At 48.4% G+C, this 13,685-nt stretch overlaps 1 pseudogene; it reads left to right on the plus strand.

Annotated features, from left to right (window-relative positions):
* The first annotated feature begins 5,169 nt into the window (after positions 1 to 5,169).
* On the plus strand, positions 5,170 to 6,446 carry LOC119289063 (annotated as a pseudogene).
* Positions 6,447 to 13,685: the final 7,239 nt, after the last annotated feature.

Raw genomic sequence — 13,685 nt, forward strand, 5'->3', positions numbered from 1 at the left:
CCATCAACTTGCAACTTGTGTGTGTGTGTGTGTGTTTATTCGTGCCCCCCAGTTGCAAGTTGACCATCAACTCGCAACTAGGGGATGTGTGTGTGTGTGTGTGTTGAGGGTCCCCAATTGCATGTTGACAAGAGTTTTGTGGCGCTCTGTACAAATTGCCTTTAACATTACTCCACCCACTTCGGTCAACACGTTATCCGGGACGTGGCTTGCTGGGATAGAGTCCGAAATAGCTAGACACATTCGTGTAGGAGTATGTGCGTTGTTATGGGTAATTTGGAACTGCAGAAATGATTTGGCTTTTAACAGAACAACAACTATTCATTTTTTTGCAGGTTTTATTCCGGGCTACTGCGCTGATCCGTATGTGGTCCTTACTCACTCCGACGGCGGCCAAGGAGCGTTTGGTTACTGAATCTGTCCGGTGGGAGATGGTAGCGCGGGATATCTTCAACCGGTTTTGATGACGGTCATGTAATAGGATAGGCGATTAGTTTACCTATCTTCTCTATTGCCAGCCGGTTGTGGCGTGTTGGGCATTTTGTTTTGGCGTTGAGGCTCTGTGTGAGCTAGCCCTTCTATTTGTTTTCAGACTTTTAGACCTTGTTGAACCTCGTTTACTTTTTAATAAATGTGGCCGTATGCATCGTTCTGATGCAGAGGCCAGGGAGTCCTCCCTTTCTGAAAAAAAACATCAATCAAACACGAGGTGAGGTGGCGGGAACCCCAGCTGTGCAAGCAGAGAGTTTTCGGCTATAAACGGCCATGTCAAGGACCCCACCCATCGCCGCAGCTATAAGCCCGGTGCGGAGGGCCACGCGTGACACGTGATGCATGGCGAAGAGGGTTTGGGCGACTCCTAAGGCGACCATGTTTCCAAAGGGGTATCCCGGGGACACGTGCTGGACGGTGCACTTGGTCGACTGGGCAACGCCAAAACAGGCTGCCCAACGGCCCACGTAGAGTGCGTTCATGGGGACCGCCAGAAAGCCAACGGCGAGGCGGCTCCCGTTTGGGGAGGTGTAGACACCCTTGATGAAGTGGTAGATGGAGCCGAAAATGGCGCCAACGATGGCCTCGTCGCGCAGTCGATGATGTTCGGTGCCGGCATCTCCCCGCCCGTCGGTCTCGTCGTGTCCATGGATCGATCGGCTTCTTGGTGGGTTTCCGGCGGCGGAGGTGTTGTGGCGAAGCGAACTAAATCGGGGGTTTGCAGTTTGGACGTCTCGACCCGAGTCTACGGCAGTTGGCAATATATGGAGTACGTACCCTACATGTACGTCCCGTATACGACTGGGTAGATGCCGCTTTTTCCAAGCCGTTGCGTTGCTGACTACCAATACGTGTACGTAGAGTTTGCCTTGTTCACGACATATCTGAATCGACAAAAAGGTATAGGGTTAATAATCTAGTAAATTTTGAGGAGCAATGAAGTACATAATTTGAGTATAGGGTTAAACCCTGACACGACGAGCGTCTATAGTCTTTCTATATACGCACGGTACCACCTTTCCTTATAATCTTTAACGGAGCTCAGCGAATCTAGCAATAGGTTAGACTCTTCAGGGAGACCTCGATTCAATGGCGGCGGCGGCGCTGCCTTCGCCGTTCAGGAACATGCCGTCCTGCGCCGCGGAGTGCTGAGTCCGCGAAGAAGCCACCGTCCGCAGGCGGGCCAAAACCTACGCAAACAAACGGTGCATCGTGAAACTGCTAGGTAAATTGGTCGCGAGCTATGAGCTGGGCAAGCTAGGCTCCAGGGCAGGCGCAAGCGTCCGGCACAAGGCGCCGCAGGGGATCTACGAGGTGTTCCCGATCCGCGACCCCAAGGCCACCTTCGGAAGCCGCCGGGCCTGCAGCGAGGCCGTCCACAGGGGAGACGCCGGTCCTTGAGGGGTTCGATCTCGCCCGCGCCAACCGGGGGGACGAGTTCCTGTCCGACGATGTCGCCCAGCTCGTCCTTCGTAGCCTCGGTGACCAGGCTGGTTGCTACGACATTGACACATCTCTTAATATCAAGGTGACGGTCGTCGAGGCAGTGGCGGACCAAGGAATTCAAGTTAGCCAAGGCGAACAGGTTAGGACAAAAAAAATTGAGCACAAATACAAGTGTTTCCAACACAATAAATGGCCTTGAAAGATTCAGTTTTAGTATAGATAAGATTATACTATTAAGAATATGGAAAATTATATTAAAAACATCTTAGAAACTAACATGATCTCTGTTGCCTGAACACTCATTGGCTGTAAAAACATGTCCCAAAACTCCAAGCAAAACCTACATGTAAAAAAGAAAAAATATGTATCCAAATCTCATTGCCTACTGACATGCTCGGGAAGGTGAGCTAAGGATTGGAATTTGGGAGGCAGCGTGGGAATTTTTCTCCAATCGAACAGTACTGAATCGAACGATTCAGCAGGCTACAGGCACGTGGTGTGTTGGTTCCTGAAAAATAAATAATGGGCCTACCACACCTAACTAAAGCCCACAAAGTCCAAGCCGTTTAGGCCCATCTTTTCTTTCTTCTTCCTCAGGAACATAACTATTCAACAGAAACGAATCTCATGGTCAATGGCGCTCCTCCCCTTTGACTAAGACTGAAAGGGGCTGAGCTGGGTACCTTGATCCGCATCAGGAGAGCCGGGGCTGCCGCCCGTGCTCGCCCCAATGGTAGGTCCGCCACTGCGTCGAGGATATGGCGGAGTGTTGTATCTACCTGTCGGACCTGGTGGAGGATGAAGACGCTGTGAGGCTGCCTGGTTGCTCGCACGCTTTTCACCGCTCCTGCCTTACGCCGTGGCTGCACAGAGCCAAGACGTGCCCAATGTGTCGCGCCGTTATGCCCAGCCATGTGTTTTACAACCTCATGCATCCCCCAAAGCTTCAATGAATACAAGGTTTCTCATCCGATTGATGTGATGCGCACGTCCTACAGGCATGTAGCGTGTTTTATTTTACTTATAGTATCAAATCAGTTAGGTCTTCGTTGGAAAGGACATTGGTTGGTTGTCATTATATAGACAAAAATTCGTATCGAGAATACATGCTGTTATCTTGAATGCATGTATGATTTCAAGAGTTTTTTTTTTGATAAAGTATAGTTCTTACTAACTCATAATATCACACGAAGGGAATATATACAACCATCATGAATACAACTATGGCCTCTACATGATTAGAATGCATGTAACCGACATCAACAAACCCGGGCCGTGAGTAGGTCGATGCTCTCCTTGGCAAAAATGCTACACCTATGAACTCCTACGTAAATCACTTACAAAAAGAGATTTCCCCGTTGTCTTCAGGGATACGTCGCGCCTGCATGTCAACCTGCAGAAATTGAGTTTCCGATCAGGTGCGATGATGTCGCCCTTGACGACTTGCTCCATATTTTTTCTGACTGGAAGGTCCAGTTTCCCAATGTAGTATCTAGGTCTGCCAATCACAATCAAATGGATCCGACAGGTCCAACTCTAGTTCATTCTTGACGTGCTCATCTGGCCGGCTTGAAGATTAGACTCACGCCCATGGCGAGGTGACATATGCTCGTGCGTTCTGTAATCGACGCCATGCCAACCTTTGCCCTAAACCTTTCTGCGGGCGCCAAAGGAATTCTTCAAGGGATCAGCAAGATTACGTGTTGTTTCCTTTGGGCGCATGATAAATGAGCTCTCTGATGGCAAATGCAAGGTGGCGTGGAAGAATGTCTGCTCGCCGCTCAACCTGGGTGGCCTAGTATTGCAAGACCACGAAAGGTTCCGACGTGCACTATGCCTTAGATTGCTCTAGTACGCTTGGTGTCACCCGAAGCGCCATTGGGTTGGCATGGAGCTACCATGCGATCACCATGATAGCTAGGAACCTCTTCTCTTCCGTGACGATGGTGTGGGTGGGTGATGGCAAGCAGGGCGCCTTTTTCTAGGAATCGGTCTGGTTGTTCATTGTGCCGGTACGCATGGCCACGTTCCTCGTTCCGGAAAAAAAGAGAAAGGTCAGAGACGCTTATGAAGCATAACTATATTAAAGATCTGTGTGGCCGCCTGAATGATGAATTGATATCCGAGTTCTTGATGTTTTCGTTATCCCTAAAAATAGTTATTTGACCATTCAAGATCTGATTTAGTTGATATTTCAGCAACGTTTGACCATCTTTTATTTATTGTTTTTGTACATATATTATTTAAATGTTGAACTTTAATCAAATTCATTTTCAATGATTTTTTGCATGTCCAATGTTGAGTTTAATAATTTTCTGGTGAATGATTACTTTTCTAAATCAGTATCAAGTTTTTAAGTTTTCGCCAGGATGTTCCATACGTGTGAGTTTCTTCTACTTTGTTTCTTCAATTTTTTTTGTTCATGATGGTTGCCGTTTTGTGTCTAATTTATATATTTTTAATTTCTTGCGGGTATTTTGGCGGTTTTATTTGGTGTCGCAAGTGATATTACCGAATGTAAGGTGCTTGTTTTTGTCGCTGCAAAAAAAGGTGCTTGTTTTTGCTAGCCCATAATAGTTGTTCAATGAAAAAAGTGTGTGCACTTGAGAATATTTAATTATAGAGCAACAAGTAAACAACTTACACTGAAAATAAACAAAAGTACTGCATAGTATAATAAGTAAATTACAACCATCGGTATCACAATTTAATCTCTGTCTTTCTCTTGTATGGCCGTGACTGCCGACTGGGCGATATGCCCTATGCAGAAGAAGAAGAGGGCGTGGGGAAGAAGAGGGGGCCATGGGGGTCAGAACTAACGGGTTGAAGCATCAGAACTGGATAGGTTTTGCCTGGCTCGGTTTTTGTGGACCTAAAATAATCGACTAATAAAGATAAACGCCGAATCAAATTCAGGGTGACTGAAACTAAAGAAAATTTTCAGATACCTAACATATATGTGCTCTCATTTTTGAACTTATTGTTCCTCTCGGACTAGATTAGATCGGGCTCTAATAGCAATTTTCGTTCAACCTCCTAACATCCCTAACATTAGGATGTGATGGCCACAGGCTCGCTGAAAGTTGCCTTTCTATCTGCCCGGACATAAGAAATCACAGAAAACTTCATCAACACACCTAACCTAGTAAGTAATAACCTCATTATCACTGCAGATCAGGAAAACCAGAGATCACTCGAGCGATAACCCACACTCCCAAGTCTCAGACAAGACAAGTCTCCACCAGAGAGGCAGAGAGTACCCGTTACCCAACCACTACAAATTCTACTCAAACCAGCCAGCAACGCAAATGCACCTCCAGAAGCGGAAGGCGCACGACGACAATGGCTGAGGAGCCCCCGCCGGCGAGTAGGCCGAAGCCGCCGATGTCGCGCATCATGCGCCTATCCCTCAGGGCCGTGGACTACGTCGCCGACGCCACCCGCCGCGCCGACGGCACCGTGAACCGCCGCGTGCTCTCCCTCCTAGACCCGCGCGTCCCGGCCTTCTCCTCCCCGTGCCGCGGCGTCGCCTCCCGCGACGTCGTCGTCGACCCGACCCTCCGCGTTCGCGCCTGCCTCTTCCACCCAGCGAGACCCGCCGGCGACGCCAAGGGAGCGCCTCTCCCCGTGATCGTCTTCTTCCACGGCGGCGGGTTCGCGTTCCTCTCCGCGGCGTCGCTGGCCTACGACGCCGCGTGCCGGCGCATCGCGAGGTACGCCTCCGCGGCCGTGCTCTCCGTCGACTACCGCCGCGCCCCGGAGCACCGGTTCCCCGCGCCCTACGACGACGGCCTCGCCGCGCTACGCTTCCTCGACGACCCGAGTAACCACCAGGCGGACGTCCCGCTCCAGACCTCCCGCTGGTTCCTCGCCGCGCTCCGCTTCCTCGACGACCCGAGTAACCACCAGGCGGACGCCCGCACCGACTGGATGTGGCGCGCGTTCCTCCCGGACGGCGCTGACCGCACTCACGAGGCCGCGTTTCACCTCCCCTGGGGCAGCCGCTGGCGTGGACAGCCCGGCCTTCCCGCCGGTGCTGCTCGTCATCGGCGGCTATGACCCGCTTCAGGACTGGCAGAGACGGTATTGCGAGATGCTGAAGGACAGCGGCAAGGACGTGAGGGTGTTGGAGTACCCGGACGGCATTCACGCGTTCTTCCTCTTCCCTGGGTTCGATGACGCGCGCAACCTCATGACACGCATCGCCGAGTTCGTCGGCGAGATCTACGATGGCGGCAGCGAGTAACCCTTATTCCACGCCTGCTTGCTTGGGTTGGTTGGGACTTGGGAACCTGGATGCCGTGTCGGATGCGTCGTTTGGTACTTCTGGCTGCGACATTCTTTTGGTTTTGGGAATTGCTAACTCATATCTAGATGATATTTAAGGATGTCACATCTAAGTCCAGGGCCGTCAGATTATATATATCTTTAAAACTCGTGCAAAATGATCGTTCCTTGCACGCTCGTGCACGTCGCGTTGACGTGCCTGTGTCTCCACACGAGATTGGGGTGGGCCGTCTTGTTTGTGGGCTTTTTTCTGTTTTGTCTCGGGCTGGTCTGCACCGTTTGACATGTTTGTGGTTTTTTTTCTGTTTGTCTCAGTTGTGGGCTTCCATGTACTGTGGTTGAAATTTCTCAAAAAAAAAGTACCATGATAAGAGAACAGTCAGAGAGAGTTGTCCCTATTTTCTCTCAAGAGGTGCTCATTCATTTTCTCAAGTTGCTGTTTTTTTTCCTACAGTCCTTCACGTGAGGAGTGGGTTGGAAGTGAAAAGGGTGGAGTGAAAGTAAGTGATTTTCCACTCCCATTTGTTTCTTATTTATATTTTCTCTCTTTTTTCATTTCTTTTTCTTTTTCCTTTTTATTTTTATTTTTTTAAAATCTTGATTTTTTTCACTATGTTATCAATTCAATTTAAATGTCGTGCAAATCTTTGTTGGGTTGTTTTGTCGAGTGTGTCCCGTGTTGTGTGTATTGTGTCTACTTATCGGTCTGCTCGTGTTTGTATCTTTTGTTGGGACGTTTTCACCGTGATCTAGGGGTCCTATTTCAAATTGGTTTTGTTAATTCTCACTTAGATGGGAGTTAATAATGTCTCATTTAACTCATATTCTGTTAGATATACGTGCTCCTGAGTTGTGCTGTTGTCGTCGTGTCGTATTTTTTCTTTGCCCCTTGTGAAGCAGTGATGCCTGATGTGACTTTTTTAGTGGGCCATTTTCTGTTTTTAGTGGGCTTTTTTAGGGCTACATGTCTTTCTATTATCTGTCTTTATTTATTTTGGTTCAATTGGGTAGCTAGAGAAGAGATTTTTTTCCTTTCGAATTTGCTAAATCTCATCTTTGTGATGTCTCATCTAACTCCATAACCGAACGATTTGTTTGCTTTAAGATTTGCACAAACTTGATCATGCGCACTTATGTCAGCTTGTTTTTTTGTCGCGCGTCCTCTTCGCCCCATTTTGTTTTGTGTTGGCTTGTTCTTGTGATTCTTTTTACACGAGTCCATATATGTTGTTGTTTGAGGGGCGTGACCCGTTTCTCTTTTTTTCGTTTTCGCTATGCATTTTGATCTAGTGGAGAATTTGTAGAGTCCACTCTTCACTCGCAAATGGTCTTGTAAGTCCACCCTCGACTAGCAATGGGCATGTATTTTGTTTTTCATTACAGTTGCAAATCTACACTCGACTTGCAACTGGGTTCATAATTTGTTATTGTCCCAGTTGCAAGTCCACCCTCCACTCGCAAATGGTCTCGTAGTTGTCCCAATTGCAAGTCCACCATCGACTAACAATGAACATGTATTTTGTATTTCATTGAAGTTGTAAATCTATACTCGACTCGCAACTGGGCTCGTAGTTTGTTATTGTCGCAGTTGCAATTCCACCCTCGACTCACGAATAGTATTATAGTTTTGTGTAGCTGTCCTGGATGCAAATCTACTCTTGACTTGCAACTAGACTCGTAGTTTGTTTCATCTCAGTCGCTAGTCCACCCTCGACTCGCAACTTGTATCGTAGTTTTTCTAGTTGTCCCAGTTGCAAGTGTACCCTCAACTTACAACTTGTATCGTAGTTCAGTGTACTTGTGCCTGTTGCAAGTCCACTCTTGACACGCAACTAGGACTATAGTTTGTTTCATCCCAATTGCAAGCCCAGCCTTGACTTGCAACTCGACATGTATTTTATTTTTCCTCCCAATTGCAGGTTCACCCTCGCTCACAAATGTATTTTGTGGTTTGTTTTATCCCTATTGCAAGTCGATCCATGACTTGCGACTAGGCTCGTAGTTGTTCCAGTCGCAAGCCCACCCTCGACTCGCAACTGAAGCATGTTTTTTTTTGTTTTTTCATCACAGTTGTAAGTCCACCCTTGACTCGCAACTGGGCACATAGTTTGTTTATCCCGATTGCAACTTGACTCTTGACTCGCAACTACGCTTGTATTTTGTAGTTGTCCCGGTTGCATGTCCACTCCCGATTCACAAATGTGCTCGTAGCTCTTCTAGTTGGGTGTCCACCCCTCAGCTAGAAATTGGGCATGTGTTTTGTTATCCCAATTGCACAGCCACGCTCGACTCGCAACTGGGCTTTTGTTTGTTATTGTTCCGCTTGCAAGTCCACCCTCGACTCGCAAATGGTATCATAGTTTTGTTTCATCCCAGTTGCAAGTCCACCCTTGACTCACAACTGGGATCGTAGTATCCTAGTTTTCCTAGTTGCAAGTCCACCCTCGACTCGCAAGTGGGCACATAGTTTGTCGTTGTCCTAGTTGTAATTGCGTCCAACCTCGATACACAACTAGGCTCTACCAATATTTCTCCTAGTTGCAAGTCAACCCTCCACACGCAACTGGGGTTCCAATCCTTTTTTGTCCCATTTTTGCAAATCCACCCCCGACATGCAACTGGGGAGCCTATATTTTTTTCGTACCAGTTGCAAGTCCAACCTCAATACGCCACTGATCCCAACCCATTTTTCTCCAAGTTTCAAGTCCACCCTCGAGTCAAAATTGGGTTGCAACTCCACCTCCAAGATGCAACTGAGGCGGAGCCCGCCTTTTTTCTAGTTAAAAGTCCACCCTCGATACACAACTAGACCAAAACCCTATTTTTGTATAGTTGCCAGTTCACCCTCAACACACAACGGGGCCCGACCCTTTTATGTACTAGTTGCAACTCCATCCCCGACATGAAATTGGGAGGGACCCGCCTTGTTTTTTTGTCCTAGTTAAAAGTCCACCCTCAATACACAACTCGACCCAAAACCCCATATTTTCCCTAGTTGCAAGTCCATCCTTGACAGACATCTGGGTGCCCTTATTTGTCCTAGTTGCCACTCGACCACCGACATGCAATTGGAGGAGGGGACTTTTATTTTCCAGTTGCAAGTCGACCTTTGATACGTAATTGGGTCCCACCCTCAGTTGCAAGCCTATGCTCGAGACGCAACTTGGGGAGTGGTGACAATTCTTTTTTGTCCCTAGTTGCAACTCCACCCCGACATGCATTTGGGGAACACATCATTTTTTGGTCCCAATTGCAAGTCCACCCTCGATATGCAACTAGGCCCGGCCTAGCTTTGTCCTATTTTGCAAGTCCAATTATACACTTGACATGCAATTGGGGCCCCGTTGTTTTTTACCCCAGTTGTAGGTCCACCCTCGATACACAACTTGGGGCCCGACCCATTTTTCTCCTAGTTGCAAGTCCATCCTCGATACACAACCGGGGAGAGTTTTGTCCGAGTTGAACCTCCACCCTCGACATGCAATGGAGGCACATTTTTTGTTCCAGTTGCAACTCCACTATCGACATGCAACTGGGGACCAACTCATTTTTGTCCTAGTTGCAAGTCCAACTACACATCTGACATGCAATTGAGGGGCCACTTTTTTTCTTGTTCCAGTTCCAAGTCCACCCTTAGTATGCAACTGTGTGTGTGTGTCCAATTTTGCCTCAGTTGCAACTCCTCCCTCAATACGCAACTGCCCTGTAGCGCCTCGAGACCGATGCGCCAGGTGTCTTCCAGTTATTCGATGTCGTTATCATGTCATTTGCTTGTGTGTTGCATCTTGTCATGTCATCATGTGCATTGCATCATCATGTTTTCAAAACTTGCATCCGTCCCGGTCTCCTCGTTCTTTCCGTTGTCCGTTCTGAGCCCAGACACACTTGCTCGCGCCCGCGGCATGTCCGAAATATTATTTTATAAGTGGCCGGAAAATGTTCTCGGATTGGGTTGAAAGTTGGTGTGTGGTCTTATTATAGTGTAGATAGACCGCCTGTCAAGTTTCTTCGCATTCGGAGATCGTTTGATGCCCCAACGGATAACTATAGCGGCAGTATAGCCGGTCTAACGTCGGACGTTTTCGGTCTCCGGAAACCATGCTGGGCTGCATCTCTCCCCTCTTCTCTCAGACCAACCCGCTCTTCACAATCCGCCAGACCCAACCTTGCCTCTCTCGTTAGCCCGCGGCCCTCCTCGCGCGCGCGTCCGAAAATTGTCCCAGACCCGACCCGTGCAGTTGCCACCGTTGGATCCGGATCATCCCCAAACATCTACAAAATGTCTCCGTTTTGTTAATTGGACTTCCTAACATATTTTTCTCGACCGCCTGATTACGATCGTAGCGGCAAGATAGCCCTACCCTAATCCCTACCTTTTAAAACAGTCTAACCCACATGGTATTTATAGTAGATGAATCCCTACCCTTTTGACAAATCCTAGACCATTTCCCTCTGTTTCAGTGCGTCGCCGCCACTCCGTTTTCCTCGGGATCCCTCCCGATCCAGCCGACCCTGACAAACTCCATCGTTTCCAGCAAGGGCCAACCATCTCCTCCCCATGATCCACCAAATCCCCAACCTCGCAAGCCCCCTCGATCCTCTCCTGAGCAGGTGCTCGCCCGGAGCCCCGCGTCCGCGTCCGGCAGAGGTCCGAGTTGCCGGACCAGCAGATGAGCTCCATTCCCGATTGCGCATTTCTCCTCTCCTCTTCCTTCCTTCCTCCTCCCTCTCTCTCATGCCCGATCCTTCCTTCTCTGTCTCAGGTACCCTGGAGCCGCCATGGAAACCCCTACCACTAGACCTGGCCCTGCCTTGTCGGAGAGATCCTCACCGTCGCCGCGCCCGTTCCCGACCTCGACGACCACCTGCAGCCTCGCCGGGTTCATCCCCGCAAGTCCCGTCGCCTTGCTTCGTCCTCTCCGTCCTCCCGCCGTGGAGCAGCACCGAGCTCGAGAGGAGCCCCGTTCGCGCCAGATCCGCCGTGCCCGTGGTCCCCTGCCTCTGCATCGCGCCTCTGGTCGGCCTTCCGCTCGTCGCCATGACCGCACAGTTCAAGTTCCGCCGCCCGTTGCCGTTCATCGCGCCGTCGTTGACCCTTGTCTGCATCGCCTCGGCCCCTGGCGCTGCATCCTCTGTTTCCTTCGAGAGAGCAAAGACCTCGCCCGCGTTGACTTCGCCTGGACCCGGCCTCGCCTCGATCTAGAGTCGCCTCGATCTGGAGTGGCCCATCAACCTCCAGATCCACCGAACTAGGCCACACCGCTGCAGGCCCAGCAACCGGCCTCCTTCCTCTCCAGCTGGGCCAAAGCCCATGGTGAGGCCACCCCGTCGAAGCCCCTCTGTTTTTTTTTCTGTTGTTGGGCCAACAGATTCGGCCCGAGGTGCCTTTTTTTCCTACTGAGAATTTTGTCTAATTTCCAGTAAAAACACTTTTGCAGATTAGTCCCTAGGATCATGCATCTAATAACTTTTTACCCGTGCATCGGATCGGAATAAATTATATATGAAAGTTGCTTAGAATTTTGTCTAGTTTAATAATATCCAACTTTCAATCATGTTTGACATGTTTAAAATGGTGATTGTTTAAATTTGCTCTATGGACATGCTAAAATGCTTTAATTCAGAACTAAATAACCGTAGCTCGGCTTTAAATAATCTTTATATGTAAATGGGGTAGAAAAATGCCTAGTTTAACATGGTGACCTTTCTTTGCATGTTTAACAACTCTAAAATTGTGTTTATGACAGAACAGTACCAAACCTAATATATGCATATGAGGAGTTTCCGGACTTGTTGTTTTGTTGTTCCGGCCTCATTTAAACTTGCCTAGATAGATAGTTTCATTATGCTTCATCTCTTGCCATGTTTATCAACATTCAATATTGTTGGATACATAAACAAGATCGAACTAAATAAGTCACGTGGTGTTTCGGCAATATGCAACGGAGTTGCATATTGAACTCCACTTAATTTGTAGGGTTGCTTGTGCACTTTGCCATGCCATGCTTCATTGAACCGGACATGCATTATACTTGATTGTGCATCTTTTTTCCGGTGTTGCTTCTTTGGGTTGGTTCCGATAACGTCATGTCTGTGAGGATCCATTCGACTACGTCCGTTTATCTTCTTCATGGACTCGTTCTTCTTCCTTGCGGGATTTCAGGCAAGATGACCATACCCTCGAAATCACTTCTATCTTTGCTTGCTAGTTGCTCGCTCTTTTGCTATGCCTATGCTACGATGCCTACCACTTGCTTATCATGCCTCCCAAATTTCCATGTCAAACCTCTAACCCACCATGTCCTAGCAAACCGTTGATTGGCTATGTTACCGCTCTGCTCAGCCCCTCTTAAAGCGTTGTTAGTTGTAGGTGAAGATGAAGTTTGTTCCTTGTTGGAACATGGAGATGTTGTTCCTTGTTGGAACATGTTTACTTGTTGGGATATCAGAATATCTCTTATTTAATTAATGCATCTATATACTTGGTAAAGGGTGGAAGGCTCGGCCTTTTGCCTAGTGTTTTGTTCCACTCTTGCCGCCCTAGTTTCCGTCATATCAGTGTTATGTTCCCGGATTTTGCGTTCCTTACGCGGTTGGGTAATAATGGGAACCCCTTAACAGTTCGCCTTGAATAAAACTCTCCAGCAATGCCCAACATTGGTTTTACCATTTGCCACCTAGCCTTTTTTCCCTTGGGTTTCGCGGACTCAAGGGTCATATTTATTTAAACCCCCCCGGGCCAGTGCTCCTCTGAGTGTTGGTCCAAACTAGAGTCCTGTGCAGCGCCCCCTCGGGGAAACTCGAGGTTTGGTTTTAGTTGTATGGAGAGCTCATCTGAGTGTGCCCTGAGAACGAGATATGTGCATCTCCTATCGGGATTTGTCGGCACATTCGGGCGGTGTTGCTGGATTTGTTTTATCATTGTTGAAATGTCTTGTAACCGGGATTCCGAGTCTGATCAGGTCTTCCCGCTAGAAGGAATATCCTTCGTTGACCATGAGAGCTTGTTATGGGCTAAGTTGGGACTCCCCTGCAGGGATTTGAACTTTCGAAAGCCGTGCCCACAGTTATGGGCAGATGGGAATTTGTTAATGTCCAGTTGTACAAACCTGAAGTTGACCTTAATTAAATGCATCAACCGCGTGTGTAACCGTGATGGTCTCTTTCCGGCAGAGTCCGGGAAGTGAACACAGTGTTGGAGTAATGCTTGACGTAGGTTGTTCTAGGATCACTTCTTGATCATAGTTTCTCGATCGTGCTTTGCCTTCTCTTCTCGCTCTCTTTTGCGTATGTTAGCCACCATATATGCTAGTCGCTTGCTGCAGCTCCACCTCATACCTTTTACCTTACCCGTAAGCTTAAATAGTCTTGATCGCGAGGGTGTGAGATTGTTGAGTCCTCATGACTCACAGATACTTCCAAAACCAGCTTGCAGGTGCCGATGAGACCGTGCAGATGAT

The sequence above is a fragment of the Triticum dicoccoides genome, chromosome 4A, assembly GCF_002162155.2.
Source record: "Triticum dicoccoides isolate Atlit2015 ecotype Zavitan chromosome 4A, WEW_v2.0, whole genome shotgun sequence".
In the NCBI taxonomy this organism is placed as follows: domain Eukaryota; kingdom Viridiplantae; phylum Streptophyta; class Magnoliopsida; order Poales; family Poaceae; genus Triticum; species Triticum dicoccoides.